The following is a 12,837-nucleotide window of genomic DNA, read 5'->3' as shown; positions in this document are numbered from 1 at the left end:
AGGCGTTCATGGCTTGCAGCGTTCTGCTGCTGCCCTTGCCATTTCTTTCTGATCTGATACGGCTGCCGACTTGCCGTCCACATCCCCCGGAAAGCAAGAACAAAGTTTGCACATCGCGAGCGCCAAAACAAACAAGGACGGCGTTGCTCTCACCGGGGAACTGACGGCTGGGCTGGGAGTGAAGGAAGTGGATGGCGGCAATGATCGCCGGAGCGCCGAGCTCACCCCCAACATACTCCTATCATTTCCAAACCCTACCTCCCGCTCTCGGAAGCGCTCTTGTTTGCTAGGCTCTCTGTTTGGCTGAAAATCGGTGCTGCAAACATGTGATCAGACGCAGGCAAGTTGTGTAGTACGTACTACTATATGACAAAGCAGACGGATATTCTAATGTTCAGGCCACTAACTGTAAAATAATGGAGCTGGCATTGAGAAAAGTGGATTTGAAGTCTCAACTCTCGGCGAGTATGGGGGTCTGATTTATCACATCTCTCTCCCCCTCCTTTTCTGTTCTCAGGAACGAGATCCTGAGATCTGAAGAGCAAGCTGCAGCCGCTCGACTCACGCGATTCCTCCGACTAGCCGGCGACTAGGATCACCAATCCTCCCACCAGCCGACTAGCTGCCGTCTTCTTCCCACAGCTTCTTCCACTCTGCAGAAAGAAACATCTCTGCCTACCACTCCCTGAGGTTACCATCTGCAAATCTGTCTGCCGCCACCTCTCCCGCTCCTCTGATTAGTAGCGGCGATTTGGAGCGATTATCCCGAATCAACAATCTTGCAAAAGGCTTCTCCAGGTAATCATCACTAGTACTTTTTTTTCCCTTCCCCTTGAGAAGTTTTTTTTTTGTGAGTTACCCTTGAGAAGATAATCTCTTCTCCAGGTAATCACCACTAGTACTTGTTTTCTTTTTTCCCCTTGAGAAGATATTCTCCAGATATTTAACTGGCTGCTGCTATAGATCGGTAGTTTTGAGATTAACAACCTGCTTCCTAGTCCTTTTGGACATTCATCCAGCGCAGGCCAGTTGCATCATGCAGCTCTATGTTTGCTTCAAACTTATTGCAGTTACCTATGCCGTTAAGTGCGTGTTGGGTTTTGTGGAGGAGCTATGCTTGTGCTTGTGCTTGCTCTGTTTCGCAACATTTTTCCGGGCAACTGGGTTGTTGAATTTTTTTTCTACTCATAAAATCAGAAGATTGTTCTCTATTCCATAGCTATATCTTTTGTGATTACTTGAGCAACTGGGATGCTTGATCTACTGGGCCTCCCAAATAATGTGCTCGCTCTTGTTTCAGGGTACTCTCGCCCCACCTAACTGTTAATGGGTCGCCAAGCCAGTGCTGCAAGAAATGACCTCGAGCACATGCTATCTCACGAAAACGAACAACCAAAGGCCTTGCCATTATCACTTTTGGAAGATATTACAGATGGTTTCTCTGAGAACCGTCAAATTGGCAGCGGTGGGTTTGCGGTGGTTTATAAGGTAAGGCAACTCTCAACTGCCCTCAGTTGATCCAAAAACTGAAGTTCATGCTGAAAGGCATCTTGTGACTTGTAGGGAGAGCTTGAGAATGGGACCGTTGCTGTGAAGAAGCTGTTTGAAAGGCTTGATATTCCCGATAATAAGTTCAACGAAGAGATTCGCTGTTTGATGAAGGTGAAGCACAAAAATATAGTACGTTTTCTGGGTTATTGTGCTAACGTACAAGGCGAAATGGTAGGCTACGATGGAGATTTTGTCATGGCAGATGTACGTCAAAGGTTGCTCTGCTTTGAGTACGTACCTAAAGGAAGTCTTGATGAGTATATCAAAGGTAAGATCATGTGGCCTGCAACTTTTGTTTCATTTTAATGAATATATATATATGAAAGGTAGGATCACGCGGCGTGCAACTTCAGTTTCCAATTTTAATGTATATATTAATGTTTATTTAGTTCTAGCAGCCGACAAATGTAGTGACACTTACGGTGTCATTATATCTAGTATTACAAAACTAAGCACTCCTGCCTTCAAATATGTCAAGTACTAAAACCACACTTTCTTCAATTATCCCTCCATTATAGATGCATCTTTTGGACTTGGCTGGATAAAGAGCTATCAGATAATAAAGGGAATTTGTGAGGGTTTACATTACCTTCACGAGAATCATATTGTTCACTTAGATCTCAAGCCCGCAAATATTCTACTGGATGACAATATGGTGCCGAAGATTACCGACTTTGGCCTATCAAGGTGCTTTGATGAAAAGCAAAGCCGAGCTATTACCAAAAATATGTCCGGAACGTGGTAAGTTGGCAAAGCCTCTTGAATTAATCTTTTTTTATCTCAGGCAGAAACTGCACTATTTTCCCTTTTTTCCTCCATTTATATGACTATACAAAATTTCGTGCAGGGGGTATATGCCACCAGAGTTCCATAATGGAGACATATGCATAATCACATACAAATCAGACATATATAGTCTTGGTGTCATAATTATGGAGATGCTGACAGGAAAAAAGTGGTATCCTGCATATCCTGATATTGATGATGTAAGAACAATATTCGCGGTTGTTCCATGATAAAGGCTAGAACTCTATCAAAAAAGGATAAACTTTTGATTTTAAAATAGCAGTATTTCGCTTTTACTTTGCATATAAGTGTTACATAGTATCATTCTTTAAAGTAGATGTAGTAAAGTATCTCTAGGAAGATATATATTTCTTCCTTTTTCTGAACGAAACATGAAAATGCTATTTATATGGTGCTAGATCTTACAAGGCTCCACGAAGTCATATCTAAATTCATTAACGCCACCTTTTTTGTGCACATGGGGAAGACGTCAGAGAAGATAGGCATGACAAAGAGCACATATCTACAATTGACACGGTATCCAGGAGGAGAGTAAGATACGCGATAAAATTATATTAGAGAGAGCATTAATGTTCCAAATACCTATTAATGGATCAAAGAAAAAAAATGAAGATAATAGGATGATTTGTGGACCTAGTTAAATAGAACGGTTGTATGTTGGTTTTACACATCTATTTTCAAGATGCACAATATTGTAGCTATACTTTTTTTTTACTGCTACATGTGTGGATGGAAGATTCTAGATGGAGTCATAAGTACAATCCCTTATTTTTTGGAGGAATTTTTTTGCTGCTCAATCCTGAATCAATATGGGTTTTACATTACTTTCATTTTTAATGGATTGTAAAGTCATGATCAAATGACAATACTTCACAGACAGATTTGTTGGGCCATGGGAGTGCACAATGGTGGTGTAGTAGGACCTGAGTTGGTTACACTCTAGCATGGTGGGTTAGCTTAGGTGTAGAGTAAGATTGCTAGTTTTAGAATAGTGTCACATATACATACCTAGGCATAATGACCCTCTTTAAAGCAATATAATTATAGTAGAACATATTTCAAGAACCCATGCATATTTTACCATTATTTTAGTCTACTAGTAAATGCTAGAGTTATACCAATTTACTTTAGTCATACATATTATGGTTTCAACCAGAAAAGGTTACTTACGAACTGGTTGTTAAATGTTACTATTTATGGTTCCATATTATGGTTTCAACCAGAAAAGAGTACTATTTTAAATATGGAGCAGATGAGATGTTTTAGTGTATGAATGTATGCACATGGAGTTTCAGTAATAGTAGACCGGGGGGGGGGGGGGGGGGGGGGGGGGACCCTAGCCACCTCCCCTCCTTGCCGCCGGCGGCGGCGGCGGGCCTCTTCATCCTTTCGCCCGGCGGCGGCGGGCGTTGTGTCGTGCTGACGAGGGGCGCGGCGACGCAACGGTGAGATCGCGAGCACGTGGCGGCGGCGTGGTGGGCTTCGCGGGCGTGCACGCTTCCTGGGCTGGGGTGGCGGCTGGGTCTGGCGCGGCCAGATCTGCGGCTCGCCGGCGGGGACACGGTGCATCTGTTGTGGCTCGTGCGGCTGCCGGTGGCCGGTGTGCAAGGCCCGGCTTGGCGCCTCGTGTGGTCATCTCCAAGACGGATCTGTCCGTCCGCGCGTCCTCCTCGTCGGCCAGATGTCCGGCCGGCTCCTCGCATGTTTGACTTGGAGGTCGTGGTGGGGCGTTGCAGGGGCAATGTGAGGAGGCTGGCTGGAGGGATTGGTGGTCTGCCCACCCGTCACCGGCGCGGGGGTGTGCCGGTCGAGGTCTCGCACCGCTCCGCCCCCTCTTCTTTTCCCTGGCCTAGTTGCCTTCGGTTTCATCTATCGAGGAGTTGGCGGCTCCAACGATGGTAGGGGTCTGCTACTGGTCGTGATTCGTTCCTTTGGGCGGTCGTTGGGGGTGTCGGGTGGCAGGGCGGCGGCTCTGCGGTGGGAGCTTCCGTGTTCGTGAGCGGAGCTCGCAGCTCGGGTGTGGACTGGCGACCTTGGTCGCGTGGGCGGCGGGGTGGCTCGGGCTCGGCGACCCGTGGTGATCGGAGATGGAGAGGTATACCGGGGTGAAATCCTTGTCTGACCGCTGTCAGACCGACGGTGGCGTCGTCCGGGGGCGTCGTCTCCTTCCTGTAGGCTCCGTCGCGGTCTCTCCTAATTCTCTGTGGCGCTCCGAATGAAAATCTTGATCTTCGGATCGGGTGGTGTCGGCGCTCCGGTGTCGTGCCCTTCCTGAAGGCACTACCTTGGAGCTTGCGGTACCCGTCGGCGGTCAGCTATGTTCTTCACGGTGGCTTGTTCTCGGTGGAGGGCTCCGTCATCTTTGTAGTGATGCTTGTTGTACATCCGTTGTTTGCTTCGAGTTGGCTTAGCTGATCTCCGGCACCTTTGTATCTTGCTTTGTGTGTGTGTGTGTGTGTGTGTGTGTGTGTTTGTTTGGGTGCTGTGTTGTATGGTTCGGTTGTATGAGGGTCGATGCTTTATATATAAAGCGGGGCGAAAGCCTTTTTGGGTAACGTATGCACATACATAATGGGTCACTATACGTGGGTGTAGAATTGCCATTCTTTCTTTGCATATCTAACACACTTAAGTTTCCTATCTCAATAGGTACTTGAAAGTTGGAGGAATAAGTTAGGGAACTCTCAACGGAGCATACAGTTGAAACAGATACGGTTATGCACCGAGATAGGGATAGAGTGCATTGATGTTAACAGAGCAAACAGACCAGATACATCACACATAATCAATAGGCTTGGTGAAACAGAAAATAAATGCATGGTAATTGGCATGAGTTGTTCAATATTTGCACCTGTGACTTTATTCGTGGTATGTATAACTAAATTTAATGCCTATTTCGAGTATTTTACATGTGTAAACTTTTGCCTTGAAGGAAAATCTAGAGGATGCCACCAACAACTTGTTTCTGAGGAGGAAAAATGTTCATCTTATGAATGATAGTACCAAGAAGAATATCATCGTTGGGCAGGGGATAGCTACGAATCTTCATGCGGCCCAAGAATGTCTCAATGATAATCTTCATATTGTTGAAGTCGAGTCAGGTCCATCTATGTCTGCTGATGATTGTAACATTCAAGAGGCCAACAAATGTCTGTGTGATAATCTTCATACTGTTGTAGCCGAGTATGCTCCATCTATTTCTACAGAGGATCGTAACCTTCAAGAGGCACTTCAATTCATTAAGGTTGATCCCGTGGGAGTAATTGGAATATGGGGTCCAGGTGGAGTGGGGAAAACACACCTTTTGAACAATATCAAGAACTCGCTTGATGGAGACTTGACCTTTAACTATGTTGTACAAGTGACGGCTTCAAGGGGGTGTTCGGTGGAAAAGATCCGAACTGACATTGCACGCCAACTCGATCTGAAGTATGATGGTAATGTGCAATCTCAATGTCATGCCATCTTTGATTTCCTGAAGAAGAGAAGCTTTCTTATACTATTGGATGACCTTTGGGACCAAATAGATCTGCAGGCAGTTGGCATACCATATCCCCTGGGAAGTATAGACCAAATCAGGAGAAAAGTGGTGCTCACAACAAGATCAAGAAAAGTTTGTGGTCAAATGGAGGTGAGAAAAGAGCTTAAAGTAGCTTGTCTCCAAGAGGAGGAGGCATGGCAACTATTTCAAGATAAGGTTGGCCATGAAACTCTTTCTTATAGTCCTCGCGTTGATGCTCTCGCAAGAGAACTTGTGATGGAAATGAAGGGCCTGCCATTAGCTTTGATAACTATTGGAAAGGCAATGTATGCGAAATTTGATATGGCTGAGTGGGAATATGCCATCCAATATATGAAACGGACATGTTGTGATAACGATGACCCCTTGGATATGGAAAGAGTTGTTTTCAGCCAGGTCAAGTTTAGTTTTGATAGTTTACGAAACAACACTTTGAGGGATTGTTTCTTGACTTGTGCACTATGGCCAGAGAATCAAAAGATTCCTAAAGTAGAGCTTGCTAAATGCTGGATTGGCTTAGGTCTAGTGTTTGAGTCAGACATACAATGTTCCTACACAAAAGCATATAGTTTGATGGGAGAGCTTTCAGCTTCATGTCTGTTAGATGGATGTGGAAAGTTGTATGATTTTGTTAAAATGCATGACGTGGTTCGTGACATGGCTTTATGGATCTCTTGTGGATGCAGTGAGAACAATGGCAAGTGGTTTGTTCGTGCAGGAGTTGGCCCGGATGAAAAATTTAGCATTCCTTGGAACCAAGTTCGATGCATCTCATTGGTCCAGAACCATTTGTTGGAATTTCCCCTGTGTGACTCGAATCCCCGTTACATGAGTATCTTATGTCTTGGAAATAATCAGTTGCATGAAAGCATAATAGCTGGAGAAATCAAGAAATTCGCTTCACTCACATATCTGGATTTGCGCTTTAACCGTCTGAGCCGAATACCTGAAGAATTATGTTCCTTGCCAAACTTGGAACACCTTGATTTGTCGGATAATCTTGATGTGGATGAAGTGCCTCACTGCTTTGGAAACCTCGTTAAGCTCAAGTTCCTGTACCTAGAATCGACTAGCATACAAAGGATACCGGAGAGGGTCATATCTAGCCTTAAAGCATTACAGCTAATAGACATCAGAACTGATTTTTTTAGTCCAGTTTCTCACGAACTTCTTTCTAGAATGCTTCGAGAGCTGGGCACCCTGCCCCACTTGAAAGCAGTTGGTATCATTGTGGAGTATAAAATACTACAATTAAGAGGAGGCGGTGACCTCCCCATCAGGTATTTAAATCTGCGGGGACTAGAGACACATGCACTCAACTTCTCTGATATTCTATCACATGACTTTGCACGAAGGACCTTGTATGAACTGCGAATTCAAATGTGCAAAATGAAGGAAATAATTTTAAGTCACGAGTTTGCACAACCAAGCTGCTGTTTTGGTACACTCAATCAGCTCCTTTTGTTTCATTTGTCAGACTTGAGAGAGATAATTTGGATGGAAACATCTCCAACATCTCTATTTCCAAGGCTCACTTGTTTGACGGTGTTGTTTTGCGGAAAGCTAAATGACCTCTCTTGGGCGATGTATCTGCCTTGCCTCGAACAACTCATAATAGGTGGTTGTTCTTTGATGCAGCAAGCATTTATGAGGGATCATGGTGATAAAAATTGTAGCGAACAAAACAGCTCTAGTAAGACATTTCCCTGCCTCAAGTATCTGAGAATTTCGAGGTGTGTATCGCTGGTCAATATTGGCGATCCGGATGTGACATTCCCATCCCTAGAGCGGCTGGAACTTAATGATTGTCAAGAACTGAAGAGGCTTCCTTTCAGGACAAACAGCTTGCCACGAAAACTGCAGGTACTCGAGATTGATGTTGAATCATGGGAAAGATTGGAATTGGAAGAAGGTGCCAAATCTTTCCTGCAACCCAGGCTTGAAATTGTGGAAGATGTACCATGAACAAGAATGGACAACTATATCATTGTCTCGTCTCAAAGTGTTACGGTGCATGTTCTTTACACACTGCCATCGAAAACGCATCTTTTAGCTCCTGAGTTGTATTCATGATTTCGTTTAACAATTCTTGATTCTTGATTGGCAGGAGTATGTACTCCCTCCGATTCATATTACTACAAAGTTGTACTAACTTTGTAAAAATTTAGCCGACTTGTCCGGAGGTGTTCTAATTTGTGTGCAATCTGATAAAACAAGGTATGTACTAAATGTCTCTGAATCTCTTGTTTGCAGCTAATGCATCCCTTTTACAGTCGATGTGTGCAAGCCATGATAGGTACTATACAGAATAATCCCAGTGGAGACTGTTCGGTCTTCTACTGCCTGAATTTTCAGGTCCAACAGTACAAATAGGATTGTCTCTTAAGTTTTAGTAACAGTCAAAATCTCTCTACAGAAACTGTTGTACATGTTTCACGAGGTACCTGACAGATATCCCGTCCCTGACTCTACTGGAGCACGACGGAGGCGAGGAACCTCAGGGCGGCGACGGCGCTGACGACGGAGCAGCACAGGTGGACGGGCACCTCCTGCCTCGCCTTGGCCTCCTTCCTGCCCCTCTTGGCCTCTTCCATTTCCTCTCTTGCTCTGCTGAAGGAATTTGGCTGTGGCTGAGTCTTTGTTGGGCACGGACAGGCTCTCTTGGGACTGAAGGAATGTAGTCCTTTGACAGAATTTTTTACAAGACCACCATGGTTTAATTGTGAGCACCGTGCGGCCTTCGACTGCCGAATAGGATTGTTCGCTTCAGTGTCAGTAGTCAAATCTCTGTACTTTTTTTGCTCCTCTGTTCTAGTGGGAAAACTGTTGTACGTTTCAGGAGCTACAGAACCACAGATATCTGACCCTAGCGTAGGACGACGGAGGCAAGGAAGCTGAGCACGGCGACGGCGGCTGACGGCGGAGCAGCACAGGTCGACGAGCACCTCCCGGGTCAAGCGGCAGCTCAGCATCCTCCCGCTCCGTTTCCGCGGTCGTTTCTTTTTTTGGCCTTCATTATTGACCAATCTCTACCTTGAAAGTTGAAAGGGAGCGTGCATCCACTCCACTCCAGCCACAAAAAAGGATGCCTCCCTTGCCTAGTGCAACTTGTTGAAAGCTCTCCGGCGGCTTCACTTCCTGGCGCCTTGCTCTCCTATCGCCGATTCTTCTGGCTGGGTTGCTTCTTATCACGACTGCCGCGCGATTGCCGCTTTGCTCTTCCACTACTGTCCGCGACTCCAGTACTCGTTTTGGTTTTACTTGCGCGATTCTGGAGAGGGGGCATAACTCGTTTGTGATCAAGCTCATCTTTCTTGAACTGATTTCTGGAAAGACAGGAGATCCACGGTGAGTACTTCTGATCTTATAATCTTTTTGTTGGCAGTCGAGTCGTTGTTGCTAGCCGTGATTTTCACCGACTCAAAAATCTAGCCAATGTTCTCAGGTTGATTACCAGCCTGCTTGTTCCTCATAGTTAAAGTGGCTTACAGATGCTCTTCTTGCATCATCGATAGCTGCGTGTTGGGTTCCTTTTGGACATTCATCCAAATGCATGCCTGATGCATCATGACAGCTCTATGTTTACTGTTTATTTGCTTCAAACTTATTGTAGTTACCTATGCCATCAAGCGCGTGTTGAGTTTTGAGGAGGGGATATGTGTATGCTTGCTCTGTTTCATAACATTTCCCTGTTAGCTGACATTCCTGTTTTGCAACGTTTTCCCACTAAGCAGGGCCGGTCCTGAGATTTCTGGGGCTCCGGGGCGAGATTAGAATCCAGGGCCCTTAATATAAACATCAAAAGAAATTCAATATATGTATATGTGAATCCTTAGCAGTAAACATTTGAAATGCACCCAAAATCAAATAACGAATATTTTTGCCTTATAATTTTCTTTAAGATTCCTATATCCAAATTCGTTGATGATGCATGGTATCAATATCAATCTCATTCATATTTTATCTAAACGCATAAAGTTACCAAACGATTTAACCTCTCTTGGGAGACTTTACAAACCTCACATCACTTTTCCTCAATATATAGCTCTGTAAAAGATGCACATGTTATTTCCAGTAGGACAATAACCACATAAGGTAGAATACCTCAGCTATTATCAACACATCCAGCACCTCCTTATACATGCCCTTGATAAAAAAAAGTTGTTCTTAAGCATTAGAACGATCTTCTAAGCCCTAGAGATAACATGGATAAGGAGTTAAGTTTCATTAACTATATGAGAAAACCATTGAACAGGAGATTCAGTAATTACATGATATCATCTGCAGATCCAAATTTGATTATGGAGATATAAGTTCAAATCTTCTACAGGGAATGCATCATCTAAATGCCTTTGAAATATGGCTTTTGCACCACCACTACAAAACCATAAAATTGATCATCTAGTAGAGTTAACAGAATATACCAGTTCATAAGGAATTCAGCGCAACTTAGTGGTAAATCCTTCTTAGACATCATCCCATGCTCCTAATTTTCTAACTGAACCGTAACATCACAGTTTCTAAGTTTTGAATGCCAAAAGAATCTCACTTATGGTGATTATATTTTCCCATGTTGGGAGCAAGGAGAGGCAGTGCTCTCAAAATAAGTACAAAACCACACAAGATTCAATAAAAAACGTGTGAAGCGATCCTTACCAAAGGCTGATTACAAGCCAACTGGCCCTGACAAGGGAACAAAGAATGTAGTAATTGAAAAAAATATTCTCTATTCTATAGCTGTGTCTTAAAAAGAGGAGACCAGTTAGAACTACCCCTGGGCAGCATATTTTTTTTATAGGAGAAGCAACCTGAGCATCCGGCGAGCCCAAGTCTCGAACCTGGGAGAGCAGCTTGCACACCCGCACAACCTGCCAACAACAGAGCAACACTATGTTCATAGATGTGTCTTTTTCATGATTACTCGTGTCTTGTGACCTCCTAGTCCTAAATAACATGCTTGCTTTTGTTTCAAGGGTACTACTCGCCGGACGTAACTACTAATGGGCCGCCAAGCTAGTGTTGCACGAAATGACCTCGAGCATATGCTATCTCATGAAAACGAGCTGCCAAAGGCCTGGCCATTATCACTTTTGGAAGACATTACGGATGGTTTCTCTAAGAACCATCAAATTGGCAGCGGTGGGTTTGCAGTGGTTTACAAGGTAACACAACTCTCAACTTCCCTGGGTTGATCTAATAACTCAAGTTGATGCATATTTTCTTCTTTAATGAATGATACGCACACTCGTGCGTATTCGAGAAAAAAAGTATTTCAATCTTCATATATGTCAAATATGAAGATGGATCGGTGGAAGACGGCGGCGGCGATCTCTGAGAATGCGTCGGACCGGTGTGTGCCCCAGACCCAGTATGAGTCTTGGTTGGGGCCTTCGGCTTTACATGTTAGGATTTGGTGCGAGGTCTGTTTGATATTCGGCTCGGGCCGGGGGTCATCCTCCTTTTCCAAAAAAAATATGTCAAATATTAACACCTTACTTTCTCAATTCTCTCTCCTTTATAGATGCATCTTATGGACATGACTAGATAAAGACCTATGTGATAGTAAATGGTATCTGTGAAGATTTACATTACCTTCACCAGAATCGTATTGTTCACTTGGATCTCAAGCCCCCAAATATTATGCTGGATGGCAATATGATGCCAAAAATTACTGACTTTGGGCTATCAAGGTGCTTCGATGAAAAGCAAAGCCGAGTTATTACCACAAATACGGCTGGCACATTGTAGGTTGGCAAAACCTCTTGAGTTATCCTTTTTGTTTTATTTAGAAATTGTTTCCTTTTTCTTTTTCTCATACGTTTATATGACTAAATTTTTATGCAGGGGATATATAGCACCAGATCGAGTTTCATGGTGGAGACATATACACGATCACATACAAGTCGGACATATATAGTCTTGGTGTCATAATTATAGAGATGTTGATAGGAAAGAAGTGTTATCTAGCATATCCTGATGTTGATAATGTATGAACAATACTTGCGACTATTCCATGATAAATGCTAGACCTCCCTCAAAAAAAGATAAACACTAGGTTTCAATATGGCATATTTTGCTTTAACTTGGCATTTTTTAAGGCGTTACATCATATCGTTCTTCAAAGCATATGTAGTAAAGTATCTCTAGGAGGATAACCTTTTATTTCTTCTTGTTTCAGCTGAACATGAAATGGCAATTTACATGGAGCTAGATCTTACTAGGCTCCACGAAGCCATATCTAAAATTCATTAATGCCACCTTTTTTGGTCAACATGGTGTAGAGAGGAAGAAAAGATAGAGAGAGCAGAGAGTGACACTATATATCTACAATTGACATGGTATCGACAAACAGTAAGATAAATGATAAAAATATATTAGAGTACGTGTACATCTTCCAAATGCGGATTAATGAATGACAGAAAAATGTAGGTAATCCGATGATTTGTATACCTAGTTAGATAGAACAGTTCCATATATGGATTTTACATATATATTTTCGTTACGTCCAATATTGCTTGCCATAAATAGAAGAGCGTGATGTGGTTTGGTGGTGTGGTAATGGCGGGGGTAGGGGGGGGGGGGGGGGGGAGGTGTGTAGGTTATTCGCTCCGCGAGTCGCCTCGCCTCCTCTCTCTCTCTCTCTCTGCGTGTCATCCGTTCATCTCCTAGCTGTTTTCAAATCAGCTCTTTTTTTACAGTAACTTAGGAGATCAGTTGTCGCTCATGCACGGTGCACCCAAGCTCTTGCAGTTCGGCCGACCGTCCATTCCGCAGCTGCGTGCACCCAAGCTCTCGCAGTAAATTCTAAAAAAAAAAAAAATCTCGCTGTTTAGCGACTGACGCTACGGGCCATGAACAGGATATTCCAGGCTCAGGGACGACCGGTCAAGACCCAGCTCCGCTTCCACAATTGATCTTTTGTGGCCTCCATTATTGACTAATCTCTACCTTGAAAGGGT

General features: G+C 43.8%; 1 pseudogene across 1 annotated transcript in view; it reads left to right on the top strand.

Moving 5' to 3' along the window:
- The first annotated feature begins 7,928 nt into the window (after window positions 1-7,928).
- LOC125527774 (disease resistance protein UNI-like) overlaps window positions 7,929-12,837 on the top strand; it is a 73,251-nt pseudogene continuing 68,342 nt past the window's right edge. Inside the window, exons 1-3 of the transcript XR_015602945.1 lie at window positions 7,929-8,095; window positions 10,852-11,040; window position 12,835. The product of XR_015602945.1 is annotated as a disease resistance protein UNI-like (transcript). The remainder of the gene's footprint in view (window positions 8,096-10,851; window positions 11,041-12,834; window positions 12,836-12,837) is intronic.

This window comes from Triticum urartu, chromosome 5A, assembly GCF_056163025.1.
Source record: "Triticum urartu cultivar PI428250 chromosome 5A, HENAU_Tu73, whole genome shotgun sequence".
NCBI lineage: Eukaryota > Viridiplantae > Streptophyta > Magnoliopsida > Poales > Poaceae > Triticum > Triticum urartu.
Note: the sequence above shows the minus strand (reverse complement) of the source record. Positions and strands in the feature narration are given on the sequence as shown.